Source organism: Dermacentor albipictus, chromosome 9, assembly GCF_038994185.2.
Source record: "Dermacentor albipictus isolate Rhodes 1998 colony chromosome 9, USDA_Dalb.pri_finalv2, whole genome shotgun sequence".
Taxonomy (NCBI): Eukaryota; Metazoa; Arthropoda; class Arachnida; order Ixodida; family Ixodidae; genus Dermacentor; species Dermacentor albipictus.
In genome coordinates this window covers 11,769,008-11,786,122 of record NC_091829.1, presented here as the reverse complement: position 1 = coordinate 11,786,122, position 17,115 = coordinate 11,769,008, and the positions used below count along the sequence as shown (strand labels likewise).

General features: G+C 47.6%; 1 protein-coding gene across 9 annotated transcripts in view; it reads left to right on the top strand.

Moving 5' to 3' along the window:
- The window catches only part of LOC135911132 (nucleolar protein dao-5-like), a 282,911-nt gene that overhangs the window by 84,909 nt on the left and 180,887 nt on the right, over nt 1-17,115 (top strand). The window contains exon 1 of one of the 9 annotated variants that reach the window (XM_065443272.2): nt 10,976-11,007. The exons of the other annotated variants lie outside the window; for them this stretch is intronic. The gene's annotated coding sequence lies outside the window, so the exon portion shown is untranslated. Of the gene's footprint in view, nt 1-10,975; nt 11,008-17,115 lie in introns of those variants that run through there. 9 annotated transcript variants of the gene reach the window in all.

Genomic DNA, 17,115 nt, shown 5'->3' with positions numbered 1-17,115 from the left:
CTGCCCCGACAGGTGGCGCGCCACTCGCCCTCTTCTCCCGTTCGTCTCGTCAAGAGCATGCCGAGCAAATGAGTGGGCGGTGCGAACGGGGTGCGATAACGCTGTCGCGTTCCGCTCTTGAAGGCGAAGCTTAAGCGTCCTCCAATTTTCGTTCCTATCTACTCGGCCTCGAGGTGGTGGGACTCGAACCTGCGACCTCGTGCTCAGCGGCAAAGCCCCATGCCAGTGAACCGCAGCAGCTAGGGCACGCGGTAGTTCTAGTCAGCTGTATACAACGGGTAACCCATGACCGACCGGCTTCAACCTTCAGAGAAACGCGCTCAAGTATAGGAAGGCACGTAGTCGAGGAAAATTCCGCAGTGAGCGCAAAGCGACAAAGGGACGGGTCTTAAGCGAGAAAACAAAACTTGCGCTCGGGGGTCGTGTTTCGTTTCTTCGCTTAAGTCCTGCCCTATCGTCACTCTACGCAGCCGTTTTAATTATTCAGTTATAAGAAGACGGCCGAGGAGAGAAGGCTCGTCGTGAAGCAGATCACGGCGGACGATACCCAGCGCTGCAGCGGCGGCAGTCTCGGTTCCTTTCTCGTGCCGCGCATTAACATCGCCGCAAAACGAACGCCGGGTGGCGGACGGCTCGCTTCCTATACTGGGCATCCCCCATTGTTTCTGCGGCCCACCCGTTTCTTTAGCTCATCCAAGGCGAGCGAGAGTCGCAAGAGAGTGCGCGTTCCCGAAAAGCTGCCTCCGTGTATACATGCGCACCAGGGCCGCCCATTTGTTTACATGGGCGCCGCATAGCTATAGTTTCTACCAGTGCCGCGCTCTCTCGCACGAAGAAGGTTCTTTCATGCGTGTCGAGACGCGCGCGGGACAAGTTTTACGAGCACGCCTTTGCTGCTCTCGCCCCCCCCCCCCCCCCACGTTCCCGCTTGTCCACTTGTGAGTCCGCATTTTGTGCACGCCGCAGAGCGTGTACGCGTGTATATGTTTACGTGTTGCTGAGAGCGTGTGCGTGCGTTCTTTTTCAAAGCAGCGCTTGTGCCTATGCGGTTGGTCTGCGTGCGTACGGGTTTCAGTAGGCCGAGAGCAACGCAGACGGCATTCCAGAAGTGAAATGATGCCTGCTGCCGGCTGCCGCTGCGCGATGCGCGCTCACCTTGTACGCGTTGTGTGCACTAGTGCGACACCTGTAGGACTCCTGGCTCACCTTCTAAGCACTTAGAAGGAAGATAAGAAGAGAGACGGGGCGCAAGAGTGGGGGCGAGAAGTGAACCGTGGAAATGATCAGCAATTCTTTCATTAACGTAGCTGCTTGGGCTTATTGTACACCTGCACGACGAGTTCTTATTCACTGAAACACATGGAGTGTACTCCCGTACGTGCCTGAAGGCAAACTTATCGTTCCCGTAAATTAAGTACGTGTCCTGAAGCTTTTCTTCCGTAGCAATGTATGGTTTCCCGCAGTGGCTTTCCAGCGCGTTCGAATTTAGCGATAAGTCGAATTATCCGTGTTTTATTTAGTCGTGGTCGAATTAACGGGAGTCGAATTATTCCCTTAGGCAATTTAGGTGCGTTGTAAGAACACGCTCGGGCCTGTACTCGATATTGATCGTGACTTCGCAAATAGTAATAAAGATAATCACTTATCACTTTTTTCTATCATATTTCTTTGTCTCATGCTATATATAGAATGGCTGTTATTGGTTGGCTAGCTTCTTACCATTCGGTCAGTTAGCCACGGCTTCCTGGTGCTAAGCGTACTCAGCAGCGATGGAACTTGAATTTTATTTGGGGACAATTAAGTCGCGTTTACGCACACATGTAAAAGGGGTGCTGAAAATATCCGAATAATCCAGACTACACCCCTATCCCGACGCTTCGCCTCCTACGTTTACTATTTCTCGACACTATTTTAACCACCCGATAAGCTGAGTTCATTTCATTTTCCCACTAGAATCACTTGCCGTTGCCCTTTTGCCATCGCAGCTCCCGTTTATTTTCGTATCGTGGCCACTTAGAACCGTCTTATCTCTCGTACCTCATCTCCGACGTCCGCAACATTGACCGGCCCTTGGACGCAGCCGTTCCGAACTCCACAGCCTTCTCCAGCCATTCCATGCGTTCGCATGACTATCTTCACGGTCAGTCGCTTGGGTCACTAAAGATATTACTTTCGGTCTTCCTTCTAGTGCATACACTTTGTGCACTGAAAGCGGAGTTGTCTCTTATGTGCTCCGGTTTGTGCTCGCCCATACCTTAGTGAAGCGGGTGAGAGCGGGGTCCGCCTGCATGCGTAAGTGCGCCGGCGAGATGTCGACTGCGTTACGATCGCCGTTATTTATAGAAAGTGCGAGGCTCTCTGCGCCTGAGGAACAAGAAAAAAGAAACGAAAGGAAAGGCTTGTCCGCCCCGCCTAGCCTCCTGCCCACCCATTGGTGCGTGCGCATCTTCGGCATTTCGTGCCTTTCTCGAGTCATGTCTGCTGTGCCCGCAGAGACCGCTGTGACTGAGTGGCCGTGGCGTTCTGCTGCGGTGCGCACGAGCTTGCGGGTTTTCGTTCCAATAACGGCGGCCGCATTTCAACGCAGGGAGCGCGCGAAAACACCGCGACGAGAACCAGTGCATTGCTTGCACGAGAAATCGAAGCACATATTCAAATAATTTAAAAAACTCGCTAACGTATATTTCATGCAATGATATCGGGCACGCCCAACACGATAAATGAAAAAGAAAAGAAACATACGGGCTGTTATGAGATTCCCATATATTCCCTTGTTGCACTTGTGCGGAACAGCAGGCCAAAGCATACTAGCTCAGGCCGGCCTCCTTGCCTTTCCTCCGATAAATTCTGATCTCCTCCCCACACGTTCATGAGAATTATTGGGTATACGGAAGGCTCCTAAGCGAGGAATCGACACTGTTTATCATCATCCACATCTTCCTAGTACCAAAATGATTCCATGGACCCTGCCACCCGTCTGAAAGTCAGTGTACTTCCTCACCGCTGTGGTCTGAAAACTTCTCACGAAAGCTGTACGTGTACTTGTCTTGTGCTGGGGTCCAAGAAGTCCGTCTGTTGGCGCCGAGGCCTTGCTGTTGTACTTGTGCCAGTCAGGTCTTATATACATTAAGCAAATATTTTGATGCATCTGTTTATTTATTCTTAATTTATTTTCTTTGGTTGTCTTTCTCTTTTGTCTTCTCCACCTCTTGTATTCTCTTTCTCTTCAAGTAATCAGAAACACTTCATTTGAAATGGGAATCCTTGCATATAGCAGGGCTGACATCTTCACTTTCAATTAAACTCTTTCTCTCTCTCTTCTGCTCAAACAATGCGCTTTTCTTATAACGTGCTATAAAAGTCCTTGTGGTGATACTCGGCACATCAAAAAGGAAAGACCATTTGCCATTATTATGTGTCTCGTCAAAATGTTCGCGTTAGTGCATAATAGTACAAGTGGGGGCTCTGTGCACTTTAGAAGGCTCGAGCTGGATGCCACATGGCGTCCAACATCTCGTGCCCTCATCAAGATAGTGTCAAGGCTATACTGTTGCGATTTTCCCCTTGCGTTGTTTTTCTTGTCGTCGTGTTGCTCCTGGCCTTGGCAACAGAGGAGTCGGGTATGGAGAAGGTAGTACTTGTTCGTATGCGCTGTCATTTAGGGTCATTTGTGCGGTCACAATACGCCACCTGTGCAGCTCTCAGTGCTAAGAAGATGAGGTAGTAGGCGGAGAAGTGATGACGAAAGCGAAATTAAAGATGAAAAAAAAAACGAAAATAAAAACGATGAATTTTTGCAGAAGCGTGACGTAACTTGAGAAAAGAAAGAAAAACGACATCTGTGAGATCTTAAGGCATACCTGCCAATCAGTGAACATTAAAGTTCTTAAAGATCCTGCAGACAGGAGAAGAAATGAGAAGGGGGGGGGGGGGTTCAGCGTGCTTTTTTTTTCCTTCAAGTTTGCCCTTGAGCACGCCAGTGTTTTGGGATATGTACGCACTTTACTAACGATCATTTTCCTTTAGCGGTATCACACAAACAGCAGCAAATTAGGGACAGCACAGTGGCAAGCAACGTATTCTTTTTAGGTAACTGTCTTTTACACCGAATTTGCTATTGTTGATTTCGCTTCCGTTAGGAACGTGTCTGAATAAACTTGTTCGAAGCAACTGCCACGTCAGCATGTGGCTTTTTCGGCTGCCACAAAGAAGGCGACGCAGCTACCGGTACAATTTCTTTCTTTCTTTCTTATCTTTCAAAATCTGGTTTTTCCTAATAGTTGACGCAACATACTGAAAATCGTACAACCCAAAATCACAAAATATTCGGAAGACTTCTCACGTGTGCCTCAACGTAAGGTAGCTCTTGCCATAGCGTTGGTCTCAGAACGCAGATTCATTCTCTCCATTAAACAAAAAAGCTATGATGGAAATGTGGGTGGCTCACTGAGGTGCTGGTTACTTCTGGGCTTCATCGTGTAATGAAAAAAGAAGAGAAAAATCATGAGCCATTCCACTCTGTGAAGGTGGATGACCAGCGAAGCTGCGTAACACACGACGAAGAGGTGACAGAATTTTGAACTAAGGTGCGCTCACGTATTTATTTTTATACATCCGGGTTCACTCATACTATGCATTCGTTGTACACTATTGGATACGGACCCTTTTCCTGGCATCACTCAAGTAAGTTCCCCGACCACATCCAATCGCCGTCGCATTCCAATTAAGGTGCGCCGGGGTGCGTCTACCACGTTACCGGACCCGTCAGACAGGTTGGCGACCCCAACCTCATGCGCCGCACGTCGAGCTATTGTCTGCGCCCCCTGCTTGACTCTTCCCGAAAGTGCAACGGGATGCTGGCAAGGTTCCAGGTAGTTAATCTTGGTCCCGAGCAAAGCTGTTTTGCGGCTCTGGTAGGTCGTTCGAGAACAACCCGTCTCCTCCAGCTGAGCGCTTCCAGGCGAGGGGGCGACGCTGGAGCCCTTGGAGCCTCTTCATTGTCCGAATGTAACGGCACTTGCACGGGCGCCTACTATTGGAGGAAAATGACGACACCTTAGCTGGCTCGACGATTGGCCGAAAATGACGTGACCCCGGGATACCGAAGGGGTTAAAAGCGAAGAAGAAGATGATGATAAGGATGATGAAGAAGAAGATGATGATGATAAGGATAATGAAGATGATGAAGCTGAAGAAGATGAAGAAGCTGATGAAGATGAAGAAGCTGATGAAGATGAAGAAGCTGATGAAGCTGATGAAGATGATGAAGATGATGAAGGTGATGATGATGATGATGAAGGTGATGATGATGAAGGTGATGAAGAAGAAGAAGATGATGAAGAAGAAGAAGATGATGATGATGAAGAAGATGACGGCGAAGAAGATGATGATGAAGAAGATGATGATGAAGAAGATGATGATGAAGAAGATGAAGCAGAAGAAGATGAAGGAGAGGAAGACGACGATGAAGATGAAGTAGAAGAAGAACGCGCAAGCAGGGGCACGAGCGATTTCGCGCGGTTTCGCCGAGGGGCGCGAACGAGCCAGCTCTGGTAGACGACGACGACGAATACGCGAGCAGTGGCACGAGTCATTGCTGATGATGACAGTTTTTGCTCACACATTTGTTGACGGACAGGAACAATGCACGGAAGCCTAGCCATAAACAGCTGCGCTGAAAAAAAGACATACTTAACACAATAGAAATTTAAGTGACGTGAAGCTTGTTTGAGTTATTGAGGTAGCAGGCGGCAGCGGCTAACACGAACACATGAACGTTGTCTGCAGCGGTTAGATCTCTGCGTCACAAGGCTGAAGGTGATGTATGATGCTTGTCCAGGGAAGAAAGGTGATGAGACTTCGTACGCACAACACGTGTCTAAATACATTTGATTTCATATCTCTAGTGTCACATTGGTGCATGCCCATTCTAAGGGATTGGTCAATACAGCTCCTCTTTTTTATTGAAATAAAAATAAAAGAAAGAGGCGTAGTCACCTTATAATGGTGACGGCTACTCCTTTTCCCATAGCGGAAACAACAATATAATATGTGGGAAAATGAAAATAAATCACTTCATACAGTCAGACATCCACAGCACAGTCCTATACACCCATTAACATAACAGTATAAAAGTCAAATGCGAGATGCACCACATTGAGTTCGTAAACAGTCACAAACACACACAAGCGGCCTTGATGTAGACTTCGATGAGCATATAAACAGATGAGGAATTACAGTGTTAGAATAATTCACGCACAAAGAAATTTGTAACACGTAATATACAAGCACTAATAATTACAAATAATAGAACTTTATAGTAACATCATGTGATTATTCAGTGCAATACCTAGTAATTGTTAAGGATGCCTGTTTCTTCATAAAAATGTTCAAGCGCGTTCAATGCTTTTCGCTGTGATATTTCCGATGGCCATGGGCCCAGCAATTTTGTGAGTGAGAAAGGCCGGTGAGGATCAGTGGAGTGTAGCTCTTGTTCTAGCTGACTTCTTTGCATCTCCTATATGGAATATGGGAGGAATAGATGGCGAACATCCTCATCGTCGGGGCCACAGGAGCAAGCCGGGGAAGGAGCCCGTTTGATGCGATATAAGAAATGTTTAGTGTAAGCTGTCCCAAGGCGCAGTCGATGAATTAGTGTCTCGGTACATTTAGGAAGTTGTACATCCGGCTGGTATTTGAGTTGATGGTCCATTTCGTAAAGGATTGATTCCCTAGTCTTTCTTTAGTACTCTAAATATCCGTTTTGTGTCCATTGGTGATAAACGGATGAGTTGAATTTCTGCATCTTTATGGGCCGATTTTGCCAATGAGTGCTCTAGTTCGTTGCCTGCTATACCAGCATGGCCCGGGACCCACTGTAATATCACTTCATGTTTCCTTTCATTAGCCCAAGTTAAACTGTTCAGTACTGCGTATGTTATTCGTGCGTGTGGTTGGCTGTCATCAATATTTTCAGGACATGCCAAAGCCGATAAGGAGTCCGTGCAAGTTACCCACTTTGTTGGTGTCTCATATCTTGATAAAATGAGTCGCTTGGAGAATTGTCACTAATTCCGCTATTGTTGGTGACGACGTGTGTTCTAGTCGACAAGCGTACTCTACCTGTAAGGATGGTATAACATAAGCTGCAGTCGCACTTTCTTTGATTACAGAACCGTCCGTGTAGTCGTGAATAGATTCCTGGTACTTGTCAAATAGGTGATGTAACGGTAATTGTTTTGCTGCTAATGTGGAAACGTCGCTTTTATTTTTAAGCCCTTCGATTGACGTTTCTATTTTCGGCGCTTCCAGAAGCCATTCTGGGTAGCAGAGGTCTTAGTGCCAAAAAAGTGATCGTGGGAGTCGTGATTTATGCTCTTGAAACAAGGCGTGTATCTGTGCACACGGACGGTTCTCTATCGGAAAGAGAAGGGAGGGGGGGGTGCAGAATGCTCAGTAGAAATTCTGAAGAGATGTCGGCATGTTTCCAGGCTGCGAATCACCGTGAAATGCGGTCGCCGCGCTTCTGCAATAGTGAGGTGACTGGACGTAGCTTGCGGGACTCCTAGGCACACTCGTAAACTCCGAGCCTGCAACAGCTGCAGCCGATGGAGGGACGTCGCAGATAATTTTTGCAATATAGGGCCGGAGTAAGCAATTCTCTGGCGCACAACTGCTGAATGGACGTGAAGCAGGGTCGCAGTTGTTCCATCCCACTTCGTGCCTGCGATTCTGCGGATAATATTTATAATACCCCTGACACACGGGCAAAAGTAAAGTCCTTTCCAGTAAACCCCTTTTGCTACTCTGAAGGACCCTTTGCAGAAAGGAGTTGCGCCGATGACACACGGCACCGCACTAAACTACTTTAAGTAGTTCCTCAGATGAACGCCGCAAGAAAAATAGCGCTGGCTGTTAAAGCCACAAGAGAAAAAACATTCTTAAAAAGCTGCGTATTTAATCACACTTAGCTACTGTAGAACCTAAAAATAAATTTTTTTCATTGTTGATGGCCAATAATGCTTATAGTCCTTTATTTTATTCGCGTTTTTGCGGTCCAGCAACTAAGTGAAGCCGGTATTTTGCTGTGCATGCTGTTTATTCTGGTGATGCCCACGTTTCTGTCATCTTTTTCACGTCTTTGTCGTCCCTTCCTTTGTGCGCGCAGGCGTAACGCGTTTTATTCAATATGTTATTCCAACAACTGTGGTTTCTTCTGGGTATTTCCTGCGGGCGCTGATTGTGCAGTCTCCATCTCGCGACGTGAACACACCACATGCGTGCAGCAAACAACGACGACACTGCCGGAATTCAACATGGCGGCACTAGCGACGTTATGCGAGCGTTTGAGAGTATAGCTAGAGGAAATCTTCACTATTCGATAAAATGTATTACCGCTAACAATTAAAGCATTTTCGCAAGGTAAAAAAAATACCTATGGGCACCGTAGTTGTGTGGCAGGTTTCCTTCTATTGACGAGTTCTACACGCTGTGTGCGAGAGTAACTCCTTTTCCGCTCGAAAAGTAGTTGCGCGATCTCCTTTCCCGAAAAGGAACTTTGCCGTAAAGGAGATACTCCTTTGTCGTGTGTCACTGCACTTGAACGCCTTTCCGGTAGATGTCCCCTTACCTAAAGGACTTTAGAGTGCCCGTGTGTCATGGGGTATAACACAACTAATTTGGTCCTCCAGGGCGGTCAAATGATGAGTCCATCGAAGCTGGTGGTCTAAAATCACGCCGAGAAAACGATGTTACTGAACCAGCTCGATCTCATGGCCGTCTGTTGAAAGACCGAAATTCCTAAACTTTCTTCTTGTGAAAGGCCGAACCTGTAATCTGGCATATCTTCATCCCCCATTCTCTTAAGTAATCACCTATCGCGTTCAAAGCTTCCTTCGTTCAGCCGATGTTTGACAACTTCTAGAGACTTGTTCGATGTCCTTATGCAAATGAAGACAGCTTCTGTTTAAGAAACTTTGCGAACAATCAAGCCACAGCGACGTACAGAACATTTGAGGAAGAGTTCAAATGCGAGCCGTTGACTAGTCGTGACACAGCTGCCGCGTCGGACCACGAGTTTCAAATGCGCAGACTTTCGAAATCTCGATTTCTCGTCTGACTTAAAGCATTGCCGCTCACCCGCGGTTTCTTTCGTTCTATCGACAACGGCTGTCGACAATCCACGTGCTACAACTTAGCACGCTTCACCGCCTTCCTTCCAACCATTTCCTCCCGCCATCTTTGTTCTGTTTTACTTTGCGTGGCCACGGACCGTAGGAGCCACACCTGGAAAATCATCTCGGCTGTACTCACCGACGATTGCTCACGAATCTTGGCGTAAATTTTTCCTGTGCCCAATTCGTCTTCGCTGCTGCCGAGTCCCTCGCACGTGACGTCACGCCTGTAACAATAATTACGTCTCGATCTGTCTTGCACGCAACCGACGCAGCGGACGTCCGTCGGAAGCTGCTAAGCGTCACGATCTGCCTGTGGCGACCCCTCTAGGTTATAAATGCTAGCGTCCCCACATCATCCCCGAGCTGAAAACGAACGTGCCTATAGCTCCATCTGCCGAATTGTCACGTTGTACGCGCGTATATCATGACTCTCCTCAGGACGCCGACGTAGGCACTCAATCACGAAGGAAAGAAGAAACAGAAAAAGCGGCAAACAGTTTATTTGTCTTGAAGGCACATGCGACGACGCACCATTAATCACCAGCACCGGCTCGTTATAGCGAGGAATTCGTGGTTTGGAGGTACCCTCTGTGCGCGGAGTGTCACTGGAAATAGCTTTTGCAGCTTTCGGAAGCCAGCCAGCGGCCTGTGAGTAATGGTTAAAAGCGAGTGATGACGTCGGTCTGTTAAGTGGCTTCCGCCGAGAGGAATTCGCTCCGCTTGCTGTGCTGCGGCCGCGGACGTTCTGCTCCATTTACCGCAAGCGCTGCTCTAACCAAAGGTTTAATCGGTCTCCCTGATCTGCGGGTTTCACGCTCTGCATCCTTCAGGGAAGAACGCGAGTCGTTTGTTCTTTTCCTTTCTGCGGTGATGGAGGAAGAACGCGCGAGACAATGATATAACTTCGCGACAGGCTGCGACATTGCGCTGCGGTCAAATTTAATGGCTCCCGCGCGCGCCGGTGCGAGCGTTTAGAGCTGCGGGAAGCGCATTTTGAAAGAGCGAGCTTGTTTGCAAGACTCTTGCATATATATTGTGTGTATGCGAAAGTTGATGAAATCTCATAAGGTGTGCTCAGCGAATACGAAAGCAGTAATCTGAAAATTGTCCCGGGAGAACAGATAATCGGAGCGTTTGGTGCACAGGAGTTAATCCGACTGAATAATTTAAGTTGACCCGTCAACATCTTAGTTAGGAATAGTATGACGTGTTGCAAGCGTGGTATTGAAAGCCACCGTCTTGGCTACATTAGTCTGCTGGGTATTTACAGACAGGCGCTCGCGACATAAAGAATTTTGACAGGAAAGCGATGTTAATCACAAACGCCACTCTGTTTTCGTAGCGTTTCATTATTAGGTACCGTGTTGCCATTTCGCACACAGTAATCGGTTTCTATTCGATTTGTTAAGCAACTATAATTGCCCATCTTTATTTTCGGAGTTGGAGAAATTGTACCTTATGTCGCTCGCTCGTTAAAGAATGACGCAGCAATTATGAAGGTTGGAAACGCTAATATGTTTTAATTTGAACCTAAAGTTGGTCTCGAAATTCTAGTGTTTTCTTCGAGCCCGCGGCTTCCTGCCTGCCACCGGCCTTGTCATATTGAATGCGTTACATATCATCAGTGCACTGGAACTATAAGCAGCTCTGCGCGGGGTCAGTCCTTTGGAGGGAGACCGAACACTGATACGGCCGCCCATTTTTGGCGTGGTATAGTTAAAAGCTAGTGTTCGCAGAACTTCTCTTATCCACAGCCGGACGACAAGATTTCGGAGCACGGAGGTGGTGAAGAGGCCAAGCTTCTTCGATACTTCGCCACTTAGCCTGGAATGTGAGCAGCGTATAGCAGTGGCACAGGTGCGACTGAAACTTGGAGCTTTTGATTTGACGGCGCGGATGCAAAGGCTGAGGCAGGATTTCCTTTTGTTTTCTCTCGCATGTCCTGCGCGGAAAATTCTTACCGTTAAGCATAAGTTCCGACTCACGATTCGGCGTCGCCGCGTTGATAATTACGCTACCAATAGTTGGATTGATTGATTGATTGATTGATTGATTGATTGATTGATTGATTGATTGATTGATTGATTGATTGATTGATTGATTGATTTTAACATTACAAAGCAACGCTGGCGCTATGGGAGACACTATATATGCTGGAGGTGCCCGGATTATAACTTCAACCCACTATAGAATACGTTATCGTACACGCAAAGCTCGATGCACGTCCCGGTTAAGCTCCCTGCCTTTCATTTACCGTTATCCCCTTCTCACAAGCTTTCATTAAAAACAGCCTTTTTATCAATGAGTCACCACGGCTGGTCGCAATTACGAATGGCGGGTGCGTCAAAATGCTCTTACGTAACGATGGTCCAGGTGTTCGTCTTTAGTGAGACAGCGAGAGCGAGGAGACACTTATACCGGTCTTTAGCATTGTTTCTAACCTAACGAAACTACCTTTGTGAACTTCACATAAAAACGGTTCGCAAACGGCTCGCCACGTCAAAGAGCAGCCCCCTTATCCTTCCAAGCACGTGGTAAGGAGTAGCGTTCCCAGGGTCGCGGTCGCCTGCTCAAGGGCGGCCTCACCCGGGGCGTGATGCATGCTTTTTGGTGGCTGTCAGCGCGAGGCGTGGTGGCCACTCTTCTTCATCGCAGCGTAAACTGCGTGCCTCCTTGGTCAAGGCCTTCCTCTCCCACCTTGAACGGAGAGGCGCAGGGAAGCCGAACCGCACGCGGAACGCCGTGGGGGTCACAGGCAAGGTCAAGGAAAGCGACATCGTGTGCGCAGTTCACGCCCACCAAAGCGTCCAGCTTGCTGCCATGCTCGCGCTGGGAAGACACGACGTTTTATTTTCCGGCTACGGTACTAATGACCAGGGCCGTGCTCATAAATGTGGACAGTTACACCCGCGCGCAAAAGCCCGCAGTAGTGGATCGACAGCTTTGGAGCGACGCTACCGAGCACGTGGTCGCGGGATCGATTCCCGGCCGTAGTGGCCACATTCCAGTGGGAGTAAAATGATAAAACGCCCGTGTAGTGAAATAGGAACCGCCAGGGCTAAATGTTTGAATCCGATGTGCCCTACTACGGCGTCCGTAATGGATCGCAGTACATCTGTGGTATACGTTAAACATACCTGTCCACGAGACCTGTTCTTTCTCTGTTCTTTCCAAACACGTCTCAGCACCAACTATACAGGGTGCGCTATACGTAACTTGAGCCAAACACTAATAATATGCAAACGTCACATAGCTGGGCAGAACAAAGATAATGTTGTTTGCCGTCGCTTGGAGATACTCAGGTTATTGTCTGCATTCTGCCTAATTAGATAATTTAGTCATAATTCATTAATCAGCTTCTCGAATATTATAATTAGATTAAAAGTGTCAATGATAAAATTGTAGACCAACATGAAAAACACCCGATACAGCTTTCTGGGGCTCAATGCGTGCTATATAAAAGCGTTTTTCCGAGCGTAGGAGCCCGCGAATACACGCAAAGTGCCTCAAGTGGCCAGTCGCGCGGAGTAGTCCTCTCCCTTGGTGACACTCTGAAAGCAAACAGCAACTTTGCTAGGGGAAGTGGAGTTGGCAGAGAGATGATGCCTCTTTGCTTCTAACTTGGGGTATGTGTGTTTTGCCTGAGGTATGAACCATCATGGCGGGAAAAGCAATGACGCGATTTTCGGCGCCGAAATAAAGATATTATCGAATCGGGGTGTGCGGCAGCCGGTGCCGGAAATTGTGTGAGCATTAGCAACGTCCGTTAGAAGCGTGCGGTGAGCATCACCAAGGAAATGTTTGCTCTGAGTCTAAGTCTGCCGTACGCAGCTGGGAAGCCATAAGGGTGCAGTAGGAAGACGGGGGAGGGGGGGGGGGGAGGGGGTTGGGCGGTAATGTCGCTGTCACACCATCGGTAACACCTGGCATGCTTGAGCAAACGCAAATTGCACTCGGGTTCGAATGAGCGCTGTCGCTCCAACCCTATCCATTTGTTAATGCTCTGAAGTGGGCCTGGAGTATTCAAGGACTAAAGAAGTAAACGTCGTTGTCAATGGTCTTGACCTTTATTTCATATATCTCCTTGTACTTCAGTGCTTCGATATTGACCGAAAAGTTCGGGTGTTTTTACTTCAACAACGATGGCAACGGCCTTCTTTGTGGGGTAGTGCGTGCAGAGACAAGGCCATGATTTTGTAAGCTGATTGCAGCGTCGCTTTATCCTGAACATCCGTGCCGTTTGCGGTTAAGCAGTCGACATCCATCAGCAATTCTCGGAACCAAGTACGACCGCCGGTACTGCTTGTTGTCACTCGTCCTTGTCATCCTCGTCAATGAGCTGACCCGTTTTCTTTTCTTCTTTCTTGTATACCTCCCACTCCTGTTCACGAGAACGTGATTATGTGACGTGCGTCTGTCTTGCGCTTGTCTGCAGACTGTCTGTTTATGCTGTTCGTTTGTTTGTTTCTCCTAAGTCTACGACCCATCAGTATCTCGGTCTCATACATCTTTCTCGTGTGCTTTCCTTTTTGACCCTGTTTAATTAAATTCGGGGGTACTACGTGTCAAAGTCACGGTCTGGTTATGTGGCACGCCGTATAGTGCATGGGAGAGTCAGGATTAATTTCGACCGCCTAGGGTTCATTAACGTGCAAAAAATGCACGGTACAGGGGCGTATCTTGCATTTCGCCCCCATCGAAATGTGGCCGCCGCGGCCGGGATTCGAGCCCGTGACCTCGTGCTATAACTGCGCAACACCAAAGCCACTAAGCAACCACTGCGGGTTGTCCTGTTTGTCTGACTCTTGTTATGTGTGTGTCTGGCTTCTTGTTTTCCATGTAGCAGCCTTGACTCTCTCCTTGTCTGTTCAGTTTGCCAGTTAATTTTGTGTTCTCTTTTTTCTGCACTGTCTGTCTGTATTCGTAAGCATTTGTCTGCCCGTCTGTCACCGTCACTACCGAGGACAATACAAGCACTGGAAGTTTTGTGGACGCTGTATTTGCAAGGCGCGCAGCTGAAATGCACGTTTCCATAACGACGCTGCGGACGCAGAAAGTAGTTGAAAACTGAGCGTTGCAATCGGGAACGCAATTTTGCGTCTAATCAGGCACCCAAAAAGCTGTGGATGTCCAAATTGTTGGTTTAGTCAGCGCCATAGTTTAGCAGTCCGAGGGGGGTTTGCGAAACTTACTGACGCACCGCAAGCGTTCCTTTTGACAAGGTTCAAATGTCATGCGAGGCAACAGCGCTCAGTTTGTGGTTTATCTTACGAACCCTTCGCTTCCTTGTTTGTTACCTGCTTGTAGGACATTTTTCGCACTATCTGCGTGTGGTGCTATCTCATGGGGCTGTTCTAAATTCAACCACCATGCCCAAAGTAACGACTGATTCGCTCTGCTTTTGATACGTGTACTGCGTGCAGATAATGCTTCGCATCATATCATTGTGTTATCGTACTTTCGATGGAAAAAAAAATAAGTATGCCGTTTGCGGCATACTTATGGGCTCAAATCAGTGAAATTGATACTATTACTTCTACAGTGTTAACGTGTGGTGCAGCGTCCACAGATACAACTCTAGAGTCGTTGGCGTTCCTTTGTCTACTGCATATCAGCTGCACTCTTTGGTTACTATTCAGAAGCCGGCATCCACTCGTGATGGACCGATTACAATCGCCGTTGTAACTAAAACTGAGGACGGTGCTCTAGTTTTGACAGGCTCCGAGGATGCCGCTTCTCAAAATTTTTGTTTTCTCTCTTGTTGCGCTATCTTTCACCGAAACAAAAGAGTCTGAATAATTAATATGCTGATAGGGACATTCTTTTCACTCGACCAGAGCACGATTGTTATCTCACACTCGAAACTTACACCGTTAGCGTCTTTTCCCCGCGTACACTTTCCTCTAGCGTTAAAACTGTCAGACGCCTGTCCCATTGTTTTGCACGGCGGGATGCCAACGCTCGCGTGCGGGAGCCAATCAGCGTGGGAGATTCAAGACGAGTAGCGGGAAAGTCCGCCTTCTATTCGCGTCACCTACCCTGATTGCCGCATACTATCAGAGGCAACTCACGCATGCCTGGTTCGAAACCATGTATTCAATATGTCTAGAACCTGAAGACAAGAGGTCGAGGATGGACCGCGTATATAGTTGTGCGGGTTGGTTCATTGTTGCTGTCGGCACTTAAGCATCGAGGATTACTGAGGTGCGGACGACTTGTTGAAGCGTCGAAAAAACTCGTTAATTGACTTCAGAAGCCGCGATAGCGACCAGGAAGTCTCGATTTAGAAACTGCGTCTTCACTGTGAACGAAAGCAGGGGCGCTATAACGTAAAACTATTCCAAACTTTTCTATTCCAATTCTGCTATCAGCCCTCCGCGATTGGTCAAAAACTTTTTTCGACCACCCCCCATTTTACCTGTCTGTCACGCGACGTTACAAAAACCGCAATACCTCCCCATCTGATATGATGTGTGCACACTGATTATGCATGATTTGACAGAAAAAAGAAAAACAGTTATTTCTGATTCGACCCCTTTTCGCCATTAGCCCTCGGTTATTGGTAAAAAGTTTTCGGGCTGCACCCACTTCACCTGCCTGTCACGCGACGTCACAAAACCGCACGAACTCACCGCGTCAAAGTGACGTGTACGCGATAAAGACGCATTAATATGCCGAACAAAACTGAATTTTTTTCGGAATAGCCGCAGGCTGCCCCGTTCCGAAAGGAATAAAAGATAGCTGCCGCCGATCGCTGAGACGCTGGCTACTCGCACCTGCCGGAGAGCATGGTTGTATTTGCGTATAATAAAACTTCTTGCGTGACCGTGTAACGTTTTTAAGCACTTTCGACACGTTTACTACCTCATTCTGCCAACTCTTCTTTGCTGAGGGTCAATTTTAGCGTCATTCTTAAGCTTCCGTTGCATGCCGCCACGATTTTCGACCAGCCATCACAAGCTAAGTAAGGGAAAGCCGACCAATCGCAGACGCCGGCATCACCCTCTTCATCCAGTTATCGGTTTTCAGTGCACTGGCTCTGCCCTAGTGAATCCCTCTCCACTTGAGCGTTCTCCTCGCCTCTTGTCAGCCAATTAGATACAACAAGCCGCTCAGTGTAGGCAGTGTTATTCGTTTCTCAAGCAAACAAAAGGGACCTCCTATGAACGAGGCGAGCGTTTGATTGGCCTGTTCAGACAACCCTATGGGTGACCGCCCGGTGCTTGCGTCGGTGGTTACGCAAATTTGACGTCAGGAAATTGGAATAGAAACATATTGGAATAGTTTTACGTTATAGGGCCCCAGATCGCGATGTAGCCGAGAGACTGACGGAATACTTCGCCTGGCCAGCAAAAAATAATTTTTAGAATGAAATAGCTCACTGACCGTGATCAAAACAGACTCAAACATTATTTTGTTTTGACCATGGTCATTTTCTTAATTCCTAACAACAAAAACAAAGCAAAGTAATTAAAGAGTAAATACATTATTCCATGCATTCAATCTGTTAACTTCAGAGCCGTTCTACTACAGTAAGTCATGAGCAGAAGTTGCATCGCGGTTACTTTCATGTTTTTTAATGTTTAATGTTTATTTCCCTTTGCTAAGGCTTACGCGTATTGACGAGATTGTGTGGTTAGTGCAACTTCAATTTCCAGACACACTGAAATTGTGAAAACGTCTCTTTAAATCGCTTTACTCCGGTTTGAGATGACTGCTATTTTGCAAGGTAACGCAATTATTGAAATAAAGGGAACGGGGGTAAATAAAAATGCTTTAGACCACTGCCAAGGCGTTTAAAAGAGAAGCGATCTCGCCGGCGAAAGCAAGTTCGCTTGTCGAAACGCTGGATTTGTACCGAGGGTGCCAGCTCGTCGTTGTCCTTTAGTTGCTTTAGCTAGAACCTCCACGTTTCAGGGTCCCTCGGGCAGTGTTTTCA